The 22,863-nt window shown below is 42.5% G+C and overlaps 1 protein-coding gene across 3 annotated transcripts in view; it reads left to right on the plus strand.

The window, feature by feature from the left end:
* NEDD4L (NEDD4 like E3 ubiquitin protein ligase) overlaps nucleotides 1–22,863 on the plus strand; it is a 350,990-nt gene that overhangs the window by 175,221 nt on the left and 152,906 nt on the right. The window lies entirely within an intron of this gene.

Here is a 22,863-nt window from a genome sequence, read left to right on the forward strand (position 1 = left end):
AAGAAATTGTGAGTGAGGCTGTTGTATTTCCATCCGATTTACCCCTCTCTTAGAGGTATTACTTAGCGGTATTATGCTTGAAAATAATAGAGACGGCCATTGCCCAGCATGTGAATTCTGGGTGTTCCGTGATTCGTCTAGTGATATTTTCCAGTCTTTGTTTACCACGGAGCTGGAGATTTACCCACCGCACCACACATCACCACCACACCCCCCATGCCTAACCTGCCCTTGGGCCATCACCATACCCTGTAAAGCAGTTACTTGTGGGAACCTACTGTGTGACCGAATGTCGTGTACGCAAGTGACCGGGACATGGCCCTGTTCTCAAGGAGCTTCTAGGCCAGTCGCAGAAGCGGACACATAAGTAAACGACGGCTGTACTGGGCGGATTCTGCCAGCGGGCGTGGGGTTTGGCATTAAGAAGCCCTTCTCAGAGACAGTTGAGCTGCTCTTTCAGGTCGAGTAAGGGTCAAGTGCAGACCGGGTGGGATCAGGGCATTTCCAGCAGAGGAGAAAGGTCATGGTGTGCTCAGAAAACTAAACGAAGTTCCCCCTTGGCTAAGTGTGGAAGGCACGTGGAAGATGACCTCGGAGGGGCAAGCAGAGGCTAGAGCTGGGCAGACCTTGGATGCCACGGTCGTCTGGACTCTATCTTTGAGGTTACAAAGGACCAGTTCAGAGTGCGTGATTCCCATGTGTTTGGCTTGGGTGATTAGGTTAATACTTGACTGCATTAAGAAGATGTGGAACAGAGGAGGTGAGGGCTTGCGGCTGGGGTGCATCATCACCGGGTTGGGATCGCCAGAAGGGTCCCCTCTTTGCTTTTCTGGCGCTCAAGCTTAGGGTCCTGGCTGGAGTCAACTTGGCTGCCACCTAGCAGTTCATAGTCATGGAAGAGGAGCGGGATGTGAGCCACCCAGTGAGCACTGTAGAATGAAAAGGGGTCAAAGATAAGGCCTTGGGGAGCACCAACATATATACTTGTATTTCTCTGGTCTGGACGTCCCAGTCCGAGCTCTCTTTGTGAGATCCATGCACTTTTCCACACCTGCGGTTCTCTCCTGAATGAGCTGTATTCTAATCACCCTTAGAGCCTTGCTACACCCACCTGCAGTATCACCTGGGAGCTTGTTAGGAATGCAAATTAATCAGAATGCATTTAAACAGAATCCTCAGGTCATTGCTGTGCATGGCAAAGTGCTGGAAGCTCTGCTGTAGAACCTCTTTACCAATCACATAAAATCAGGGGTCTTGTTTCTTCTGTGTTCTCCATAGGAGGACCTAGTTGCCTTTAAAAATTTTCTCAGAATTACAGACTATTGAATATATAGAGTGTAAATCTAATTAGCAGCTAATAAGTGGCATTTGGCTAGGATGCAGAGCTTTCCCTCCGCAGGCTGTTTCTCGCATTCTGATCGCTTTGTGTTCATTTATAAGGAGGCTCGCTGCAAACAGTCATGCTGCCTGCATGCTCACTTGCTTGGGGTCATCTAACACACTTCCCCCCAGTGACCCAGTGAAGAGAGAGATTGCATCTCACTTTTGTGGTGACACTGGCCACATCCCCAAGTAGCTTCTATTTGATGTAATTATGATCACTGTTGGATGGTACCTCCATCCATGTCAGCTGCACAGAAATTATATTCAATATCTTGTAATAACGTATAATGGAAAAGAGTCTGCAAAAGGACATGTGTATACATATGCATTATATATATAACTGCATCACTTTACACCTGAAACTAACACAGTATTGTAAGTCAGCTGTACTTCAATAAAAAATTTTGAGGTTAATTACATTGAATGTTTTCTCAATAATGTGCCTTTATTAAGGGCTGTTTAAGAGTTTGTTTGGTGTGTGAAAATTCACATCTACGATGAAGTTTACACGTCTTTATTTTGAAAGGAAACCTTCTCAGGCTTGGGGAAAAGATCAGCGACAGACGACAAAAGCATGAAAAAAGACACTGAGAACTTGTACAGTTGGAATAAAAGTTTATAGTGGTGCATAATGAGCTAGTGATACATTTTTAAAAATTTATTTATTTTTCATTAATTTTTATTGGAGTGTAGTTGCTTTACTATGTGTGTGTTAGTTCCTACTGTTACAGCAAAGTGAATCAGCTATATGTATACTTACATCCCCTCTCTTCTGGATTTCCTTCCCATTTAGGTCACCACAGAGCACTGAGTACAGTTCCTGGTGCTGTCCAGTAGGTTCTCATTAGTTATCTATTTTATACATAGTATCAATAGTGTATATATGTCAATCCCAATCTCCCATTTCATCCCAGCCCCCTTTCCCCCTTGGTGTCCATATGTTTGTTCTCTACATCTGTGTCTCTATTTCTGCTTTGCAAATAAAATCATCTGTACCATTTTTCTAGATTCCACACATATGCGTTATTATACGATATTTACTCTTCTCTTTCTGACTTATTTCACTCTGTACGACAGTCTCTAGGTCCATTCACGTCTCTGCAAGTGACCCAATTTCGTTCCTTTTTATGGCTGAGTAATATTCCACTGTATATGTGTATCACATCTTCTTTATCCATTCCTCTGTTGATGGACATTTAGGTGGCTTCCATGTCCTGGCTATTGTAAATAGTGCTGCAGTGAACACTGGGGTGCATGTGTCTTTTTCAAGTATGGTTTTCTCAGGGTATGTGCACAGTAGTGGTATTGCTAGGTCATATGGTAGTTCTATTTTTAGTTTTTTAAGGAACCTCCATACTGTTCTCCATAGTGGCTGTATCAATTTACATTCCCACCAACAGTGCAAGAGGGCTCCCTTTTCTCCACACCCTCTCCAGCATTTATTGTTCGTAGATTTTTTGATGATGGCCATTCTGACCCGTGTGAGGTGATACCTCATGGTAGTTTTGATTTGCATTTCTCTAATAATTAGTGATGTTGAGCATCCTGTCATGTGTTTGTTGGCAATCTGTATATCTTCTCTGGAGAAATGTCTATTTAGGTCTTCTGCCCATTTTTGGATTGGGTTGTTTGTTTTTGTTTTGATATTGAGCTGCATGAGCTGTTTGTATATTTTGGAGATTAATCCTTTGTCAGTTGCTTCGTTTGCAAATATTTTCTCCCATTCTGAGGGTTGTCTTTTCATCGTGTTTATGATATCCTTTGCTGTGCAAAAGGTTTTAGTTTTAATTAGGTGCCATTTATTTATTTTTGTTTTTATTTTCATTACTCTAGGAGGTGGGTCAAAAAAGATCTTACTGTGATTTATGTCAAACAGTGTTCTTCCTATATTTTCCTCTAAGAGTTTTATAGTGTGTAGCCGTAAATTTAGGTCTTTAATCCATTTTGAGTTTATTTTTGTGTATGGTGATAGGGAGTGTTCTAATTTCATTCTTTTACATGTAGCTGTCCAGTTTTCCCAGCACCACTTATTGAAGAGGCCGTCTTTTCTCCATTGTATATTTTTGCCTCCTTTGTCGTAGATTAGGTGACTATAGGTGCATGGGTTTATCTCTGGGCTTTCTGTCCTATTCCATTGATCTATATTTCTGTTTTTGTGCCAGTACCATACTGCCTTGATTACTGTAGCTTTGTAGTATAGTCTGAAGTCAGGGAGCCTGATTCCTCCAGCTCCGTTTTTCTTTCTCAATATTGCTTTGGCTATTTGGGGATTTTTGTCTTTCCAGACAAATTGTAAAATTTTTTCTTCTAATTCTGTGAAAAATGCCATTGGTAATTTGATAGGGATTCCATTGAATCTGTAGATTGCTTTGGGGAGTATAGTCATTTTCACAGTATTGATTCTTCCAATCCAAGAATATGGTATATCTCTCCATCTGTTTGGGTCATCTTTGCTTTCTTTCATCAGTATCTTTTATAGTTTTCTGTGTACAGGTCTTTTGCCTCCTTAGGTAGGTTTATTCCTAGGTGTTTTATTCTTGTTGCAATGGTAAATGGGATTGTTTCCTCGATTTCTCTTTCTGATCTTTCGTTGTTAGAGTATAGGAATGCAAGAGATTTCTGTGTATTGATTTTGTATCCTGTGACTTTACTAAATTCATTAATTAGCTCTAGTTGTTTTCTGGTGACATCTTTAGAATTTTCTATGCATAGTATCATGTCATCTGCAAACAGTGACAGTTTTACTTCTTCTTTTCCAACTTGGATTCCTTTTATTTCTTTTTCTTCTCTGATTGCCGTGGCTAGGACTTCCAAAATTATGTTGAATAATAGTGGTGAGAGTGGACATCCTTGTTTTGTTCCTGATCTTAGAGGAAATGCTTTCAGTTTTTCACCATTGAGAATGATGTTTGCTGTGGGTTTGTCATATATGGCCTTTATTATGTTGAGGTAGGTTCCCTCTATGCCCACTTTCTGGAGAGTTTTTATCATAAATGGGTGTTGAATTAATGATACATTTTAGAAGTATGAACTCCCTTTCCTGTTTATAAGTGGTTATCAACAGTGTAATCAGGTATCTGGAATTAACTGTTCTGTTATTTTCTCCCTTAGTCCTCAAACATTAATATTTTTTGTGTCCTTTAGATTTGAATATTTAAGTTTCTCACACAAGAGTGTGTCAATTCCATAAGTCATTTGTTAAAAAGTTTTTGCTTTTGTTAATCAGAAGTGACTTATAATGTTAGTTTGGGGTATTAGGTAATATTGCTGAAAATGAGGTTCGCTGTGAGGCTTTTTTTTTTCATTTTCTTATTTCTTTGCACTTACTTGAGCTCATAACTCAGAACAGTTTAGGAAATGACCCTGTGGCTACCACCCTGTGGAAAAGTGAAGAAAATGAAGGACATATAAGAAAATGAGATTTGCACAGAAAATACATTCTGTGTCTAGTTGATCAGTATCAGGTATGTGTTGAGAATTCCATGTTCTGGCAACTCAGACAAGACAAAGTTTCCAAATGTGTGACCCTGGGAAGAAGTTACCCTATCATATGATGAGTAGGAAGTCAAGCAATGAAGAAATACTTATTGAGGGCGTGTTCTCTGCCCAGTTCTATGGAGAATGCAGACTTGCCCAAGAAGTAGACAGTGGCTGTAAGTGACTTGCAGCTAGTTTAAGAGTATAATATTAAGATTTACACACTTGAAAAAGGACAAACAATACAGAAAGGCACGTGAGTCAACAGCAGAGGAGTGGCCTCAGTAGTCACGACTTAGGAACACAGAGCACAGAGAGGCTGGTTATTATAGGGTGGTTTGTTCTGGGAAGATGAGGAGGAGGTGCTGGCTGCCTGGAGCCTGGAAAGATCAAGGATTTCCAAAGGAGGAAGAGGAGAAAACAGAAGGAATCTCCGATAAATGAGTATGCACCAGGGGTAAGTGGGCTGAAAACTTTGAAGGTGGTAGATAGGCATATTTGGGGAATCAAACACATGTGGCTGTTACTGACAAGGAGCTTTAATTGGATTCTGCACTTATTGCCTAATACAAACTCTTAAGCATAGGGCAAAAGTAAAACAAGGATCCTGTGTTGTGTTTAAGTGTACTAGAGGTCTGACCCCCATAGTTATTATGGGAAAGGTACAACTTATTCTATGTAAATTGTCTTCATCTGTCCTTTGTGTTCTTACCCCATGATTATTTAACACTTTATCCTTTAGGGTTGCAGGGACAGGGAGAAACACATATATCCATAAAACAAAGTCATCTAGTAGCATAAACTGTAACACCCTTACAAGGTGGGGGTGGTGTGGGTAGGAAACACACCTTCTGTAATTCTAGAAACTACCCCAGGCTCTCTTGAGAAGTCCTTTGGCATCTAGTCTCATCCAAAATGGTAACTTAAGGGAGGATTTAAAAATATCTGAACACAAGGAGAAATCTCCTGGGTGCATCCAACTTTGAAGATGTGGTAAGGGCTCTGCTCTTCATACTGGTGAGGAAGTCAATCAGGATTTTTAATGCTGATGAAGGCTTCATTTCTTCTGTAAATTCCCTTCTTGACAACATATGGGTCCTGGAGATCCAAATGTGAGTACCTGCCATGTATTTATCTGCGTAACTGGGAAAAAAAATATGTGCTCCATGGGCGTCCCTGGTGGTGCAGTGGTTGAGAGTCCGCCTGCCGATGCAGAGGACACGGGTTCATGCCCCCGTCTGGGAGGATCCCACATGCCACGGAGCGGCTGGGCCCGTGAGCCATGGCTGCTGAGCCTGCGCGTCCGGAGCCTGTGCTCCGCAACGGGAGAGGCCACAGCAGTGAGAGGCCCGCGTACCGCAAAAAAAAAAAAAAAAAAAAAAAAATGTGCTCCGTGACATTCATCTTCCTGCCATTGGGGTGGAGCTGTATCATAACCCAGCCCTCTTTCTATTGATCGTAGTTTTTTCTTCTTGCCATAATGCTGTGAAGCATAATTGATTGCGCCTCTCTTTTAAAATTCTATTCTAAAAACCCTTATGGTGATACAGTACAGAACTCGCTGTAATGGAAAGGTCAAGTGTCTAGTGGTTTGTTTGTGTGTTTAACAGCCTTGAAGATAAAACTTTAAATATTTGGCCAATTATTTAAGAGTTGAGGGGATGTTTTTGTTTCCCTGAGCAATTCTAGGATTTCACACGCAGTTTTTTGTGCTTTTGAGAGCAGTGTGAACGTGCTGGCCAGGGCAGCATCTCTAGTAAACATACTTTAAGTATTATTCTGCAACCTAATACGGGCCCATAATCCCATGCAGTTTGAAAATCCAAAAAGCCCTGGAAGGAAAACATTGTTGTAGGTTTGTAGGTAACTCATTTGGTGGCAAAATCTGACCTCAGTGGACTTGGGAGTATTTCTGGTTTTATCTAAAACACTTAAGATAAGTATTTGTACATGTTGGCTGTGGGTCCTGCCCCCAGGCCCCTACTGGGAATGTTATGCAGTAATTGGAATAGTTAGGACCATCTAAAATGAGAAAAAAATCAGAGTTCTGGAACACGTTTGGCCGCAAGTGTTTCCAATAAAGGATGGCTTGTTTCCTAAAGCTGCCATATGAAGTGCCACAAACAGGGTGGCTTAAAATGTAGAAATGAATTGTCTCACAGTTCTGGGGGCTACAAAGCTAAAATCCAGGTGTTGGTGGGGTCATTGCTGTCCCCGGGCTCTAGGGGAAACTTCCTCTTCTCTTCTCTCCTCCAGTGTTGGGGCAGTCCTTAGCATCCCTCCGGTCGCGTGGCCATCTTCTGCCCGTGTCTTCATTCCTGTGCGCGTGTCTGCACAAATTTCCCCTCTTCTGAGAGCACAGTCATGTTGGATTAGAGCCCAACGTAATGAACTCATTTTCACTTGACTACCTCTGTAAAGACTCTTTTTTCTAATGTCACATTCTAAGGCTCTGGAGTTTCCTATCGTTTTGAGGGGACACAGTGGAGCCCGTAACACAGGGAATGGTTTCACACGGAGCTGCTCCATTCTTGCTGCGTTCAGGCCGGTGCTGATTTCGAGACCCTTGCCCCCTGACTTTCCTGGTGCCCTGGCAGCTGCTTCACTGAACGGCTGTCGCTCGGGAGCTGCCGATTCAGACTTGAGAAGTTGCCACCTCTCGTGTTAACTTCCTGTAGGGCAGGAATCCCTTCCCCTCAGAGAATCTTGCCCGTGAGAAGAAAGATTCTTGCATTGAAAACTGGACTGGGCACCTTTGGCACTACCATCACTCCCATCCCTGAGAAGTCTAGAAGGTTCCTACCTGCGTTAAAGGAAGGATTGTGCAGAAAGTCTTTAGGACAGTGCTTGGCATGTAGTAAACACTTAGGGAGAGAGGTCGCTATTGATGTGCATAGGAGCTGTTGACCGGTCTCCTGAGCTGTCCTTGGATTCCTCTTCTCTCCACCACTTGCCCTGTATACCCAGGAATATTGGTCCCACAAGGCTGCTCTCGGCATAGTTGTTGTTTACTTATCTGCGAGGCAGCTCCTTCTTCGAGACCTTTGTTCCTGAGTGCCGAGCCCTGCAGGTCTCAGCAGTGTCCGTCGCTGCTGTTTAGGGCCCCTGGGAACCTTGGAGCGCCCACCTTCAGTTGGGCAAGACATCGAATGCAAGCTGTGCTCTGGACACCCACGGCTCTTCCACAGTTAATTAAAAGCATTTTTTTTCTCCCTGTTTAGTTAATAAGGCTGAATTCCCTGAGTAGTTCTGTGCCTTAGAATTTGCCCTCTTTTCTAGTTCCACACAGCTCGGTGTTGATTCCACTCTGGCATCAAGGTCAAAGTTCCTCTGCTTGAGCAGCGTTGCTTCTTTCCACCCTAAGGGCACAGGTGAGATGAGCCGAGGAATGGACTTCAGTGTTAGAGTGATGACTTTGGAAGTCTGTTCCTGTACTTGGTGATTTCAGTGTGATAAGGTGTCTGCGTACCTGTTTTTTAAGGCTACCGACTATAAATTGGGGGAGTGGGGGGAGCTAGTTTATTTTAAAAAAATAAAAAAAAGAAAGAAATATAATTAAGCAGTTACAAAGGTATCTTCGCAAGGAGTTTGAATTGGCTTGACTTCTCTAACTGTGAGGGATGAGTGGGTATCAGTGTCCACCAGACTCATGTCAGGAGAGAGAGATGGATGGGGTAATCACGTCTCGGAATTTGTGCCCTTGCCTTTTTTCCTTCAGAACTGAGTTCCTGATAGGCTCTTAAATTACAGGGTACTTGCAACTGTCCTCTTACTACAAGGTAGTGTTTTTAAAAAATAGACAAGAACTGACTTGCCTTTACTCAGCCGCTGCCCCACCGCACCGCATTGAACTAATAAACAAAGTGGTGCTCACTGTACATTGTAAATACAGGTAGGCCTTGTAAGTTGCCCTTTCTATGACCCCAATAAATGTGGGCAGTGTCAAGCGGTCAGAGAAAGCCCACCCAGAGAGGCAAAGTCTTGGGCATCCAGTAGGTATGAGCTGTCTGTACCCACCTCCCATCCTCTCAGGAGTGATGGCCTGGGTAGTGCAGACAAGTACTGAGTTGAATGAGCTCATTCTGCTGGATCCTGGAGAAAGAAAGAGGAAAAGACAGAGTCTCAGTGGTTCCCAAAGTGGGGTGCCCAAATGAGCCAATTGTTAGAAATGCGGATTATCAGCTTCTACCTCGGATCTGAATCAAAAACTCTGGGGGTGGGCCCAGCAATCTGTGTTTTAACCAGCCCTCCAGGTGATTCTGATGCCTGCCACAGCGTGAGAACCTCTGCACAGGGGTTCCTTATGTCTGCAGGCCTTCTGCAGGCAGTCCAGCCACCGTGGTGATGCCGTGTGCTGGAATCCACACGTCTGCACTGCAGCAGAGTCCTTGTCTTAGTGCACGTACAACGGGGAGGGTGTATGGAGGTATTCTGAATTGTTCGAGTTAATCATTACTGTGAGCAAACACCATCAGAGTGTAGGTCCTGCCAAGTGAACGTAAGAATGAAGCCCTCAACCGGTACTTGGGAAAAGGTGAGCAGTAGCCTGTTTTAAGAAGGGGGAGGGGCACTGATGGGGAATATTCCAATGTTTCCATGATACAGATTTGTGGTTACCAAGGAGGGGGGAAGGATTGGGAGTTGGGGATTAACAGATGCAAACTATTATATGTATGTATAACTGAATCACTTTGCTGTACACCAGAAACTAACACAACATTGTAAATCAACTGTACTTCAGTGGAAAAAAAAGTTCCAATGATAAATCTATTCAACCTCATAATTTGTCGTAGGATTCATAGTCTCTGTGACACAAGACTTCTGATGTCGTGACTTTGCCTGTGCCCCACGTAGACTGCCTCCTCTGGCCTGGATAGTTAATAGATTGAGCACATGTCCTTTCTCTTTCTGCTAGAGGATAGAGTACATGTTGCGTAAACAGTAGAACTGGACTCTGTGGTTTTCAAAGAACGTCTTTAGGGAAGATTTAGCATTTCGGTCCCACAGTCATTTCACATCCATAGGACTCCTAAGATTCAAACCCGTTGTCAGCCAGCCCAGGATTCTTTTGCCAGGGTGGGGCCTGAAGGAAAATATCGGCAGAGGGTGTGGCTCTCCTTTCTGATGGTGAAATGGGAGAGCCATGCACAGTGAACTCTTCCTTGGTAGCCATTTCTGCATCTGTTATTAACGCATTTGCCGCATCTGTAGAGCTCCTGCCTGGTCTATCTCTTGGAATTCCTGTGTGTTTTACTTCTGTAGCGTTGTAGAAGTTTAATACCCTTTGTGCTAAACAATTTGCATAAATATTTTCCAGCTGATAACACTTCTCTAGGCAGGAATTACAATAAGTCTGTGGAGCATTTGGTAAGTGAATACACAAGTATATTAGGCATAACTTGGTCTTTGTTTGAAAACTTACAGCTTTGAGGTTATATTAATTATTCCAGTTAAATAGTTAAGATCAGTAAAAGCTGATAATGAAATAAGAATTTAGTTGTGTGGTAAATTTGAAAGTGTGCATATATTATACTGATTCTATATTGTCCTGTGGATATATTTCCCATTGGACAGTCTTCTGGGACCTTTTCTTAATGAATTAAATGCACACAGATGAATGTATTGACAAAGACCAAATGCTCTTTTAACTAACAATAGGACTTGTGTGTTTGTGTGTACATATGTGTGTGTGTTTATAAACACTTGTTTTACAGATAAAATCTCTGTTCGTGAAACCATGTCTGTGGGGCTGTGATGGGAGGTCATGCGGAAATGATTCATTATACAGATTTTTGTTCAGCCAGAGCTTTTAAGGACTATTTAAAGTTTATATAAAGTGAACTTGAGCTCTACGTAGTCTTGGTGTGAGTACCTGTATATACTCCTGCGGTTTTAGTTATCCTGAGTCCTTAAAGTAAGGATCCTATGGGTTCGGATCCTACTACTTTATGCTGGACTAAGTCCTCGGAAGGTAACAAACATGACTACTCGAGTAAAGGTTGAAGAAAGTGAGTAAAAGTACCTCTGACGGACATCCCTGGTGGTCCAGTGGTAAAGAAGCCGCCTTACGATTCAGGGGACGCGGGTTTGATCCCTGGTCAGGGAACTAAGATCCCACATGCCGTGGGGCAACTAAGCCTGTGCGCCACAACTACTGCGCTCACACACCTCAACTGGAGAGCCTGTGTGCAGCAAACTACAGAGCCCATGCGCGCTGGAGCCTGCGCGCCACAACTGGAGAGGAGCCTGCGCACCGCAACTAAAGATCCCGCATGCCTCAATGAAGATCCCGTGTGCCACACCTAAGACCTGATGCAGCCAAAATAAAAATAAAGAATTAATAAATAAATCTTTAAAAAAATAAAATAAATAAAAGTACCTCTGAACTATCCTACAGCAATTTGAAATGAATGATGTATGTAATTATAGTATTTGCTATAATGGTCTCATTTGGCTGAAGATTTCCATAATGTCCATAATGTTTATTGCATATTAAGAGACAGGACTACTATACTACATGAGGAATCATGCAAAGTAGTTTTAACTTTCTTGTACCATTTCTAATCTGAGAAATCCACATTTAAAGCATCTCATCATGGATTACTTTTGGGTATTCCACCTACATTAGGCAGTAAAACCCTCTAAGCTTTGTAAACACTTTCAGGTTGTTGAATAACACCTGTCTGTGTGCATGTGGTTTGAGTATGTGCACATGCTGTGATGTGTTTCTGAACTGTATTTTCAGAAGATACGCTTTCGTGCAGTCTTGTCTAATCAATTTGGAAAATTGGTGATTTCTCTTACAAGTGCATGATTTGAATTGCTGAGTGGTGACATGGTAATTAAACATCACTTCACTGGCAGGGGTCCCACAAATAGACACTATTCCAGTGGTGATGAAGCATATTTCACCAACAGGATACTTAACAGGGATACTAAGAAAGGGCATTCCTTTTTACTCCACTGAGTGTGTTTATATACCTTTCTTTAAAGGCTCTTTGAGATGTCTTGACCCTGTTACTTGAAAAGGAAGGTGGTTGTTCAATTAGAAATTGACGGTGAATTTGTAACGTTTACCCCACTGTACTTTATCAGCACAAGTCTGGTATGTTTAACTTGAATTTTCTGGTTGTTGCCATTTGTTTGGGACCATTTCTAGTGAGACTTCCCTGGTGGGGAGGGGCGGAGAGGCTGGCCATAGGGACTACCTATGTCACCTTGCAGTCTCAGTGTTCCAGCCTAAATAGTGACCATCTCTATCATTTGGAATATAGAGAGAAATGAAAGGAAGAAAAAAATCACTCATGGTCTCATCAATGCGGTAATAAGCACTATTTTATAGTTTGGTATATTTATAATGCAGTAGGTGTATATGCTTTTACAGTTTAATTTTAATTGCTACTATAGTTTAATTAAAAATTTTAAACTTTCTTTGTAAACAAAGTGTAGGCAACTACATCAAGTTCCTCATCAATACCATTTTAATGGCTCCATAGCGTTTCACGTGTGCACGTATGTACTACGATATTATCTTTTCTTTATCCATGAAATGGGGATTGCGAACATCCTGCTTACCAGGGTTATTCTGAAGGTCAGAGATGGTGTATACATAAGGCACCACGCACAGTACTGTACCCTCAGAAAGTGCTTAATAAATGATACTGGAAGTTATTATTTCTGTTCATAAGATGATCCCTGCATTTCAGATCATCTAATACACATAAAAATTTTTGACTTTTTTGAGTTCTTAATATATGTATATAGCCAACTTTCATAAAGGCGACATCTGCATATTATTTGCATTCACTGTTGTCTGACTTTGGTTTCTCTGGAGCAGGGGTAGACAGCCTCTTTGAGGGCAGCATCTGTTTACCTCTATCCCCCTGCCCCCCACTTTTTTGACCTCCCCCCTTGGTGTCCACTACAGTCCTTTGCACATGGTGGACTCTCTATTTGAGGAATTAATTACTGAACAGTTTCTGATAAGGGAGCCGTTTTTGGTTTAACTGTTTCCTTACGGCTTTGTGAGTTGCTATCTCTCTTGGCTCTCTTTTTTTTTTTTAATTTTTTTTTTTTTTTCAGGCCACGCTGGGCGGCATGTGGGATCTTAGTTCCCTGACCAGGGATTGAACCCGTGCCCCCTGCATTGGGAGCATGGAGTCTTAACCACTGGACCGCTGGGGAAGTCCCTCTATTAAACTATTACTAACATAAAAGAAAAGTGGTTTCTTAATCTCTGATGATTGCATGTATATGGGAAAAACGTGATAGAAAGTGCTGGAGACAAAGGCATGTCACAGCTCTTACTTCCTTTGACAGCTGTATGAACATTTTAGTAATTTGTAGGTGGAACTTTGCCTATTAGTGATTGCCACTGAATGATATACTAGCAGAAGATAAGAAAACATTGGTTTTAATTCAAATTGTTTTAAAAACAAACTCTTCTGGCTTAAATATTTTCATGGGCTACTGCATATCTACATAGATATAAACAGAGCTGTGTATTTATGTGTTAGAGATAAACAGATGCACATGCAGTGCTCCCACCCCCCGACTCCAAAGGGTCTGTAGGACCCAGGGTTGGGACCCCCAAGTGACTGGTTGTGGATGGCAGAGGACAAGGAGAGAGTTGGTCCTGACTAGCCATTTCAAGACTTGGGTGACTGCAGAGGTGCTGGGATAGGGGCAAACCACAAGCTGCTCCAAACAGCCAAGTCATTCCTGAAATATCCAAAAGTATATTTTCAGCAGCTTCACAGAATGTGCCTAAGCTGTAAAGTTGTTGGGTTTTTTTAGTTGATATATAGTTGATATACAATGTTGTGTCAGTTTCTGGTGTACAGCAAAGTGATTCAGTTATATATACATTCTTTTTCATATTCTTTTCCATTATGATTTATCACAGGATATTGAATATAGTTCACTGTGCTATACAGTAGGGCCTTGTTGTTTATCCATTCTATATATAATAGTTGGCATCTGCTAATTGCAGACTCTAATTTGTCCTTCCCCCACCCCCTTTCCTTTTTGGTAACCATAACTTTGCTTTCTGCGCCTGTTTCTGTTTTGTAAATAAGTTCATTTGTGTCATATTTTAGATTCCACATATAAGTGATATCATGTGGTATTTGTCTTTCTCTGACTTACTTCACTTAGTATGATAACCTTTAGGTGCATCCATGTTGCTACAGATGGCATTATTTCCCTCTTTTTATGGTGAGTAATATTCCGTTGTATATATGTACCACATCTTCTTTGTCCATTCATCTGCTGATGGACATTTAGGTTGTTTCCATGTCTTGGCTATTGTAAATAGTGCTGCTGTGAACATTGGGGTGCATATATCTTTTCGAATTATAGTTTTCTCCGGATATATGCCCAGGAGTGGGATTGCAGGATTATATACAAACTCTATTTTTAGTGTTTTAAGGAACCTCCATACTGTTTTCCTTGGTGGCTGTACCAATTTACATTCCCACCAACAGTGTAGGAGGGTTCCCTTTTCTCCACACCCTCTTCAGCATTTGTTATTTGTAGACTTTTTAATGATGGCCATTCTGACGGGTGTGAGGTGATACCTCATTGTAGTTTTGATTTGCATTTCTCTTATGATTAGCAGTGTTGAGCAGCTTTTCACGTGCCTGTTGGTCAGCTGTATGTCTTCTTTGGAGAAATGTCTATTTAGGCCTTCTCATTTTTTGATTGGGTTGTTTGTCTTTTTATTATTGAGTTGTACAACCTGTTTGTATATTTTGGAAATTAAGCCCTTGTCGGTCTCATCATTTGCAAGTATTTTCTCCCAGTCCGTAGATTGTCGTTTTGTTTATGGTGTCCTTTGCTGTGCAAAAGCTTGTAAGTTTGATTAGGTCCCATTTGTTTATTTTTGTTTTTATTTCTGTTGCCTTGGGAGACTGACCTAAGAAAACATTGCTACAAGTTATGTCAGAGAATGTTTTGCCTGTGTTCTCTTCTAGTTTTATGGTGTCATGTCTTATATTGAAGTCTTTTAGCCATTTTGAGTTTATTTTTGTGTATGATGTGAGGGTGTGTTCTAACTTCATTGATTTACATGCGGCTGTCCAGCTTTCCCAATACTACTTGCTGAAGAGACTGTCTTTTCCCCATTCTATATTCTTTCCTCCTTTGACAAAGATTAATTGACTGTAGGTGTGTGGGTTTATTTCTGGGCTCTCTATTCTGTTCCACTGATCCACATGTCTGTTTTTGTGCCAGTACCATGCTGTTTTGATTACTGGAGCTTTGAAGTCTGAGAGGGTTATGCCTCCACCTAAGCTATAAAGTTTTAATGCCTCTTTACCTACCTTGGACAAAGGTAAAAATGCATCTGTCTGTAGTAGACCCATTGCTTTCTTGCATTTGTTGAAAGGTCATACATATTTAAGAGCAACTCATTGTCAGTGTTGGTGACAAGTGATGTATTTCAAAGTGTAATTCATGCCTTTCAGTAAATGTCAAGGGCTAGCATATATGTGCATATTTCTTTCAAATATCTTCAGTAGTCACCCATTTAAGGCAATTTTCTGGGTAGAAAAAACATCTGAAGCTCTTTTGGGTTTGTTATTAAGGTTTTAGGCTAGCCATGAAATTACAGGGTTCCATGGCTCACTGAAGAGTATGTTATAGTTGTAGCGTATGTGTAACTATTATTGTTATTTTCATAATTTTTGTACTTATAAAAGTAGTACTTGCTCACAGTAGAAAATTTAGAGAAAAATAAAAACCACAAAGAAGAAAATAAACATAATACATAAAGTTGTAATCTAGAGAGAACAACTATTAACTTTAGCTATGTGTCAGTTGCTTTCGTGCGTGTGTGTGTGTGTATATATATATATATATATATATATATATATGCTTAGTGTGGAACATGTAACCATGAAAGCATAACAGATTTTAAGTGCTACCCATGTAAATAAACTGTAAGCATTACTGACTAACAACAACAAAAAAATGTGACTATATAGAATTAGTCACATTTTTAGATCATGCTTATTCCTTAATGTTATACTATGCATATTTTCTCCCAATTAATAATATTCTTTGAAAAGATGCTTTAATGGTTTATAATATTGTAGCGCCTGATTATACCATAATTTAATCACTTCTCTCTTGGACTGGAAAGTTGCTTCCAGTGTTTTCTTATATATGATGCTGTAATGAGTATCTTTTGCAGATAAATATTTGCCTGCATCTCTGATTATTTCTTTGGGATTAATCCTTACAAATAGATTTGTTGAATCAGAGGCATCAATTCCTTGAATGTTTTGATACCTCCTGGCATACTGCTTTCCAGAAACACTTGTGATAATTTCTTTGCAGTAGTAGAGTATTAAAATGTCTGCCTCTCTTTAGAAAGTGTTAGCTATTTTTGCATCTGGGACCACCTGTTAGATGAGAACTTCAGTTTTGATGTTATCACATATATTCATGTGTTTTATTCTCTCACACTTTCTAGGTAATTTTTTTTCTTATTGCTTTGTAAGTGTTTTGCATTATTTCTTTATTACAGATACCAATAATTTATATAACACTAACTATGATAGTAAAAGTGGAAAGGTATGAGGAAACCTTCAACAACACAGGTTTTCCAGTGAAATTTTCTCTGGGTTGGCTAAGGTTTAGTGTGTCATACATGGGGTAGTCAAAATAAATTTGCCCTGTAGTGTTGTGTAATATGCTACATTAGACCTCTGCTTTTTGCTCCCAGGGAACAAAGACACAATCCTTTCACAGACTGTCCCAGCAGCATGTTAAGCCACTTCATTTTATGGGAAAGAATGATTGCTTCCTTCAGGTGATGGCGGAGGACTCCCTCAGGAGGCATGGTTGAAAAACGAAGGCTGTTCTCACTGTTCTCCTAACATCCACGTCTCTTGGAGAGACAGGTGAACAGCTGATAGACGAGGCAGTGCCATTGCAGCCTGGCCGCAGTCTGAACGTCATTCCCCTTGAACGCTTGCCTGTGGAGGCAGCTCTGCCCTCCGCCTGCCTCTCCCCCTCCCCCTCCCCCTCCCCCTTCACTGCCCTGCCGCCTTGAAAATAGTACATCAATCTCATCCAGGACTAGCCTGATGAAAACGAGTGATCCGTGCGAAAGGACTAGCCTCTCCAAACGGTTGTTTGTCATGGAACACCTGGCTGGCTCCGACGGAGGGGGTCACCCCAGTAGTGACGCATCAGGACTCTCATTGCGCGTGTTCAGTGTGTCCCGGGAGGTTGAGCACCAGGGAAACCCAGAAAGTCTTCTTTCCACCTCTCCCCGGGAGATGACCTCGTCTGTACTGGTTTCGCTTAATGGTGACGAAGGTAGCATGAGACCCGTCTGTGGATTCTTGAAGCCTGGTTAAGATCAACGCCGCCCCGTAGTTCTGCGGTCTTCCTCTTAGAAGCGTTGTGTACCAGGGCACTCTGCACACCGTGTCACCATCGTCGCTTTACTTCTGTGGCCCCTTCAAATGGGGCCGGGACAGTGTCTTTTATTTCAGATGCCTGTGTCCTTGCCTGGAATATAGCAGGTACTCAGTTAATACTAGGATGTTATTTGAATCCTAATATCAGTTTGTCTCCTTGTAAAGGCTGAAGAGAAAGAATGTAGTACCCAAATACCTTCACTATGCAGAGAAAACAAAAGGTTTGGAAAACAGCATTTCTCTTCTAATCCACAAAGCCTTGAGCTTCCTAGAGAGTACTGTTAATGAGTTGCACTGAACACCAGCCACTAGGACAGTAACTGTTGCCAAGAGTGAATCCTGTTGAGTTTTGTTGTAAATAATACTACCAGTGTGATCATCTCCACCCAGATCCCCATGGGGCTTCCACACAGCATGGATAATGAGGAAGCATGGAATACTTAGTGAGCTGAGAGGCAGCATGGGATACTTAGTGTGCTGTGGTTGGCCGGCACCCAATTTATACTATAAGGTAATCAGTGTCAGATTAGATCAGCATCCACAGCAGAAGTTAGGGGGCTTGGAAGGAGCAACAGAGAACCTCGAAAAATCTCGAAAGAGAGGAAAAAACAGAATCAGTGACAACAGCTGTCATTAGTAGGGCACTCATACTGTGTATTTGGTGCTGAAGTGGCTACTAATATTAATACATAATATTCTCTGGTCCTTACAATGATGCTCTGAGTTAGGAATTATCATTCCCGTTTCATTCATGAACCACCTGAAGTTAAGAGTGGTTAGGTGACTGTCGGAAGGTCACTTAGAGAGTTGGTGAAGTTGAGATTTGAGACTCCGGTGGAGATGGTCAAAGGCACCAAATGAAGAAGTGCCAGCCGAGGAGATAGATGGTCTTCTTGCCTACGTCCCTCCATGGCCCTCCTGGTTGTTTTTAAATTATAAAAGTATTATGTATTACTGGGTAATAACAGCAACAAAAATCTTCAGTGTACAGGGAGTAACATGAAAACCAGAACCTCTGCCCCTATAGCTGTACCCTGTGTCTACTCCCCATAATAGAAGCTGCTGATGAGCTTTTTATGTGTCTTTCCTAAACCTTCTGGTGGTCTAGCTGGGGGGAGGTAAGTCTTGAACATAACCTACCATTGACCTCAAGATTTGGCCAGCCTTTCATAGTAAAGGTGTGGAGAGTGTGAGATCTGAGAAGTAAAGCTTCAGAGGGCAGAAGCTTCTTCCAGAACGGCTGCCTCTATCAGACGGCTCAAGTCAGTGTGAAAAAGTCTCTGGGAACTGAATTCTTCCTCTCACCACTGCTGCGGAGCATCACACTCAGATGAAGGCCGTCAGGGGTTAAAACAACAAGCAAGCTTTTGAAAAGAAGCTGGTGATGAGGCTTGCTGTCCCTCAGCCTTGCCCCTCCCCCAACACACATGCACACCTGCCTGCCTTTTGTTTTGGTTATTGCTCAGGTGATATGTTTTTGATACCTCATAGGTAAGTTCGTTAGAGCTGGTAATGTGTGTAAGAAGATACCAGCCCAGTGATGATCAAGGCGGGGGGGCGGGGGGTTCTCATACAACTGTGGGCTTCACCCTTCCTGCCCTGGTGCAGAGGATAGGGTGTTATCCCCTCTTCCTGCCATATCTTTAGGAAGCCAATCCGTGTTTACTTAGGATGGGCTGGGCTATTGTTATTAGGAATGAAGAGAAGTGAGTCTGAATTCTTCTGAGATTCAGAATATCCTAACCAAAAGGGATCATCCAGTCCACTGGCTTTAAACTTCATTTTTTTAAGTTATAGAACCCTGTCCAAAAATATTCTAACATGAACAACCCATATATAAAACAGATTAAGGTGGAAATGGTAGCCTGTAGTTATCCTGAGATAGTTACGCAGAACTAAGGCTCTGTCGAGTCTGCAGTTTGAAAACCACTGATTTAGTCCAACCACTTGTTTGTTCGTTTGTTTTCTTTGTGGCGTGGGCCTCTCACTGTTGTGGCCTCTCCCGTTGCGGAGCACAGGCTCCGGACGCGCAGGCTCAGTGGCCATGGCTCACAGGCCCAGCCGCTCTGCGGCATGTGGGATCTTCCCGGACCGGGGCATGAACCCATGTCCCCTGCATCGGCAGGCGGACTCTCAGCCACTGCGCCACCAGGGAAGCCCCAACCACTTGTTTTTCGAGATACAAAAATCGAGGTTCAGCCTGCTCAAGTGGCTTGTCCAAGGTCACACAGCTGGCTCTTTGGAGTGTTGAAAAGGAGATAAGATCTCAAAGGTGTGACCTTCCTTAAAGGTAGACACTTAGCCCAAGAGTCTTGTTCCTCCACCAGACTTGGATAAGATAATCCGATAAAAATTAGGTCATAATAGCAGTTACGGCACAAAATGTTTTCCAGAATTTGGGGAACTCCTGCCCCTAGACATTTCTTCCAGCTAGGTCTCTTGGTGGTCAGCATAGTGTATTGCAGCAAGGCTGGATCCACGCACTCAGAGGGTGGGATTCTGGAGCAAGCATGCCTGTGTTCCTTCCCATCTCCCCTGCTTCCTGTTTAACGTGGGACAAGCTGCTTGATTTCTGTCTCATTTTCTCATCTGAAAAACGTGCCAACTTCATAAGCTTGTGGTGAGGGTGGAATGAGATACTGCATATAAACATTTGCCAGGTGCAGCATGGATGCTTGATGATGGTTGGGTGCTGGGCTGGTGGCAGTGGTGACGGTCATGGTGGTGCTGGTTTCAGTTGTGCTAATAGTTGGGGTAGAACTGATTGCTGCTCAGGCTGCTCTGGCATCTTCCTGCTCATTTTCTGATGCTTGATGCCCTGTTTGTATCACAGCTTTCTGCTCCAGCCTTCCCCTTGGTGAAATGGGAAGATGTTGTCATCCTTACTCAGCTGAGCTAGGGGAGGCCATTCATGAGTGTCCTCTTTTTTTTTTAACTATCTTTTTTGTTTTGTTTTGTTTGTTTTGTGGTACACGGGCCTCTCACTGTTGTGGCCTCTCCCATCGCGGAGCACAGGCTCCGGACGCGCAGGCTCAGCGGCCATGGCTCACGGGCCCAGCCGCTCCGCGGCACGTGGGATCTTCCCGGACCGGGGCACAAACCCGTGTCCCCTGCATCGGCAGGTGGACTCTCAACCACTGCGCCACCAGGGAAGCCCTAACTATCTTTTTAAACACATTTTATTTTTTATTAAAGTATAGTTGATTTACAACGTTGTGTTAATTACTGCTGTACAGCAAAGTGACTCAGTTATATGTACATATACATTCTTTTTCATGTTTTCCATTTGAAAATATATGGTTTCTCACAGGATATTGACTATAGTTCCCTGTGCTGTACAGTAGGACCTTGTGTTTATCCATTCTATATATAATAGTTTGCATCTGCTAACCCCAATCTCCCACTCCATCCCTCCCCACACCCCACCCCTTGGCAACCACCAGTCTATTCTCTGTGCACCCGATTCTGTTTCATAGATAGGTTCATTGGTGTCATATTTTAGATTCCACATATAAGTGACATCATATGGTATTTGTCTTTCTTTTTCTGACTGACTTCACTTAGTATGATAACCCCTAGCTGCATCCATGTTGCTGCAAATGGCATTATTTTGGGTTTTTTTTTAATGGCCAAGTAGTATTCCATTGTATATATGTACCACATCTTCTTTATTTATGAGTGTCCATTTTTGACCTTTGATCCTTTTTTGTTTAATCCTTTTTGTTGCCCACTCCTGGGAGTGTAGTCGGTGTTCTGTAAACATTTGTTGATGGGAGTGGTACTGCTGTACCCTTGGAAAGGGAGACAGATCTGGACAGCTGGCTCCCCTCCCCACTCCAGCCCCCCCACTCTTGAACTTACACCCTACCATCCTTTCACCAGCCCATCTCAAGCCCTGTGCTCCCGTCCCTTGAACTTGCTCCTACTGTCCTTTCACCAGCTCCCACCCTTGGCCTTTGGTTCTCTGTTCACCTTGAATTTTCTTCCAGGAAGTTTCCTGGTTAATCTTTCACATAGTCACCATAGTACCTACTTCTGCCTGGATGAACACTCAAGACAGGCCCAGACATGTCTGCCTTGTCACAGCTGGGGGACATTGTCCCAGCCTCAGAGACCCCACCCTCAACCCCCAACTGCATGTGTCACTCACTGTGAACTATTCAGGGAATATAAACTGAGGTCAGTAAATGATTAGAGGAAGAATGTGGATGTTCCATTAAAGTGAGTGTCTAGCTCTTTATTGAAGTTATATAATAGGCAGCAGTCGTGACAGCCAGGGGGCATGAAAAGAAGCGATGGCGGTCAGCAGAGTTTTGTGTCTTCTCTGTAATGTGTGTGTGTGTGTGTGTGTGTGTGTGTGTGTGTGTGTGTGTACGAGCGTGCATGCACCTCCATGGCGTACTGGGAGCCTATTGAGATAACAGATATCAGGCCGTGAGCTCTTTTTAGCAATAGCTTGGTGGCTGGAAATAGAAAATGGGTTTCTATAACTAGAAAATACTCTTTTCAAATACCATGTAGAACAGTGGTTCTCAGAGTGTGATTCCTGACTCAGGAGCACCAACATCACTGGGCGTTTATTTGAGATGCAAATTCTATGGTCCCACCCCAGACCTACTAGATCTTTTGGGGGTATTTGGGGTTGGGGCCCAGCAATCTGTGTTTTAACTACTCCCGCCCCCAGGCAGTTGTGATATGTTCAAGTCTGAGAACCACTGACCTAGAATTATACTCCTGATCAGACCCAGACCATGGCTCTGATTAGGAAGGCGTTCTTGGGGTCTTTAGACCTAGATTAGGTTCTGGTTCTTGGTTCATTTTTATTCTGAGGCTGAGGGTGTCCAAGTAAGGAGAAGTAGGTACATCTGGTTAGATGTTCTTTAGTGAAAGAGCATCTGTGGTTTATGGTTAAGTGACAAAGGGTTGACTAATACCTTCTTGTAAACCAGAATGTTAAAAATAAAAATATTTACTCAGAATATAACTGAGAAAATTCTAGTGTTTTTTTGTGTGTTTATTTAAGGAGATGGGGTGTAGCTTCCACTGAGATGCATCTTACGGGTAATAAATACTACACATAGACACCAACAATATTTTTCACTGACTGGTTTTTTTTTTTTTTCTTTTTGCGGTACGCGGGCCTCCCACTGCCGTGGCCTCCCCCGCCGTGGAGCACAGGCTCTGGACGCACAGGCCTAGCGGCCATGGCTCACGGGCCCAGCCGCTCCGCGGCACGTGGGATCCTCCCAGACCGGGGCACGAACCCACGTCCCCTGCATCGGCAGGCGGACTCCCAACCACTGCGCCACCAGGGAAACCCTTCACTGACTTTTGATTTCTGTTTTTTGGATATCAAGTATAGTCCTGTTAGTACTAAACTTTTCATTTTATCACACCGTTCTCTTTCCTTAAGGGATTTCACGGCATATTTGTTGAGCTATCTAATATACACCAATATAGTCTTAAGCATTTTATGATACTCTGTATAATCTTTAGAAATACCCTGGAAGTTGCAAAATAAGGGTTAATAGTCGTGGTATGTATAACTACTAAAGGATAACTCTCAAATTGG

The sequence above is a fragment of the Mesoplodon bidens genome (assembly GCF_964165515.1).
Source record: "Mesoplodon bidens genome assembly, chromosome: 13".
In the NCBI taxonomy this organism is placed as follows: Eukaryota; Metazoa; Chordata; class Mammalia; order Artiodactyla; family Ziphiidae; genus Mesoplodon; species Mesoplodon bidens.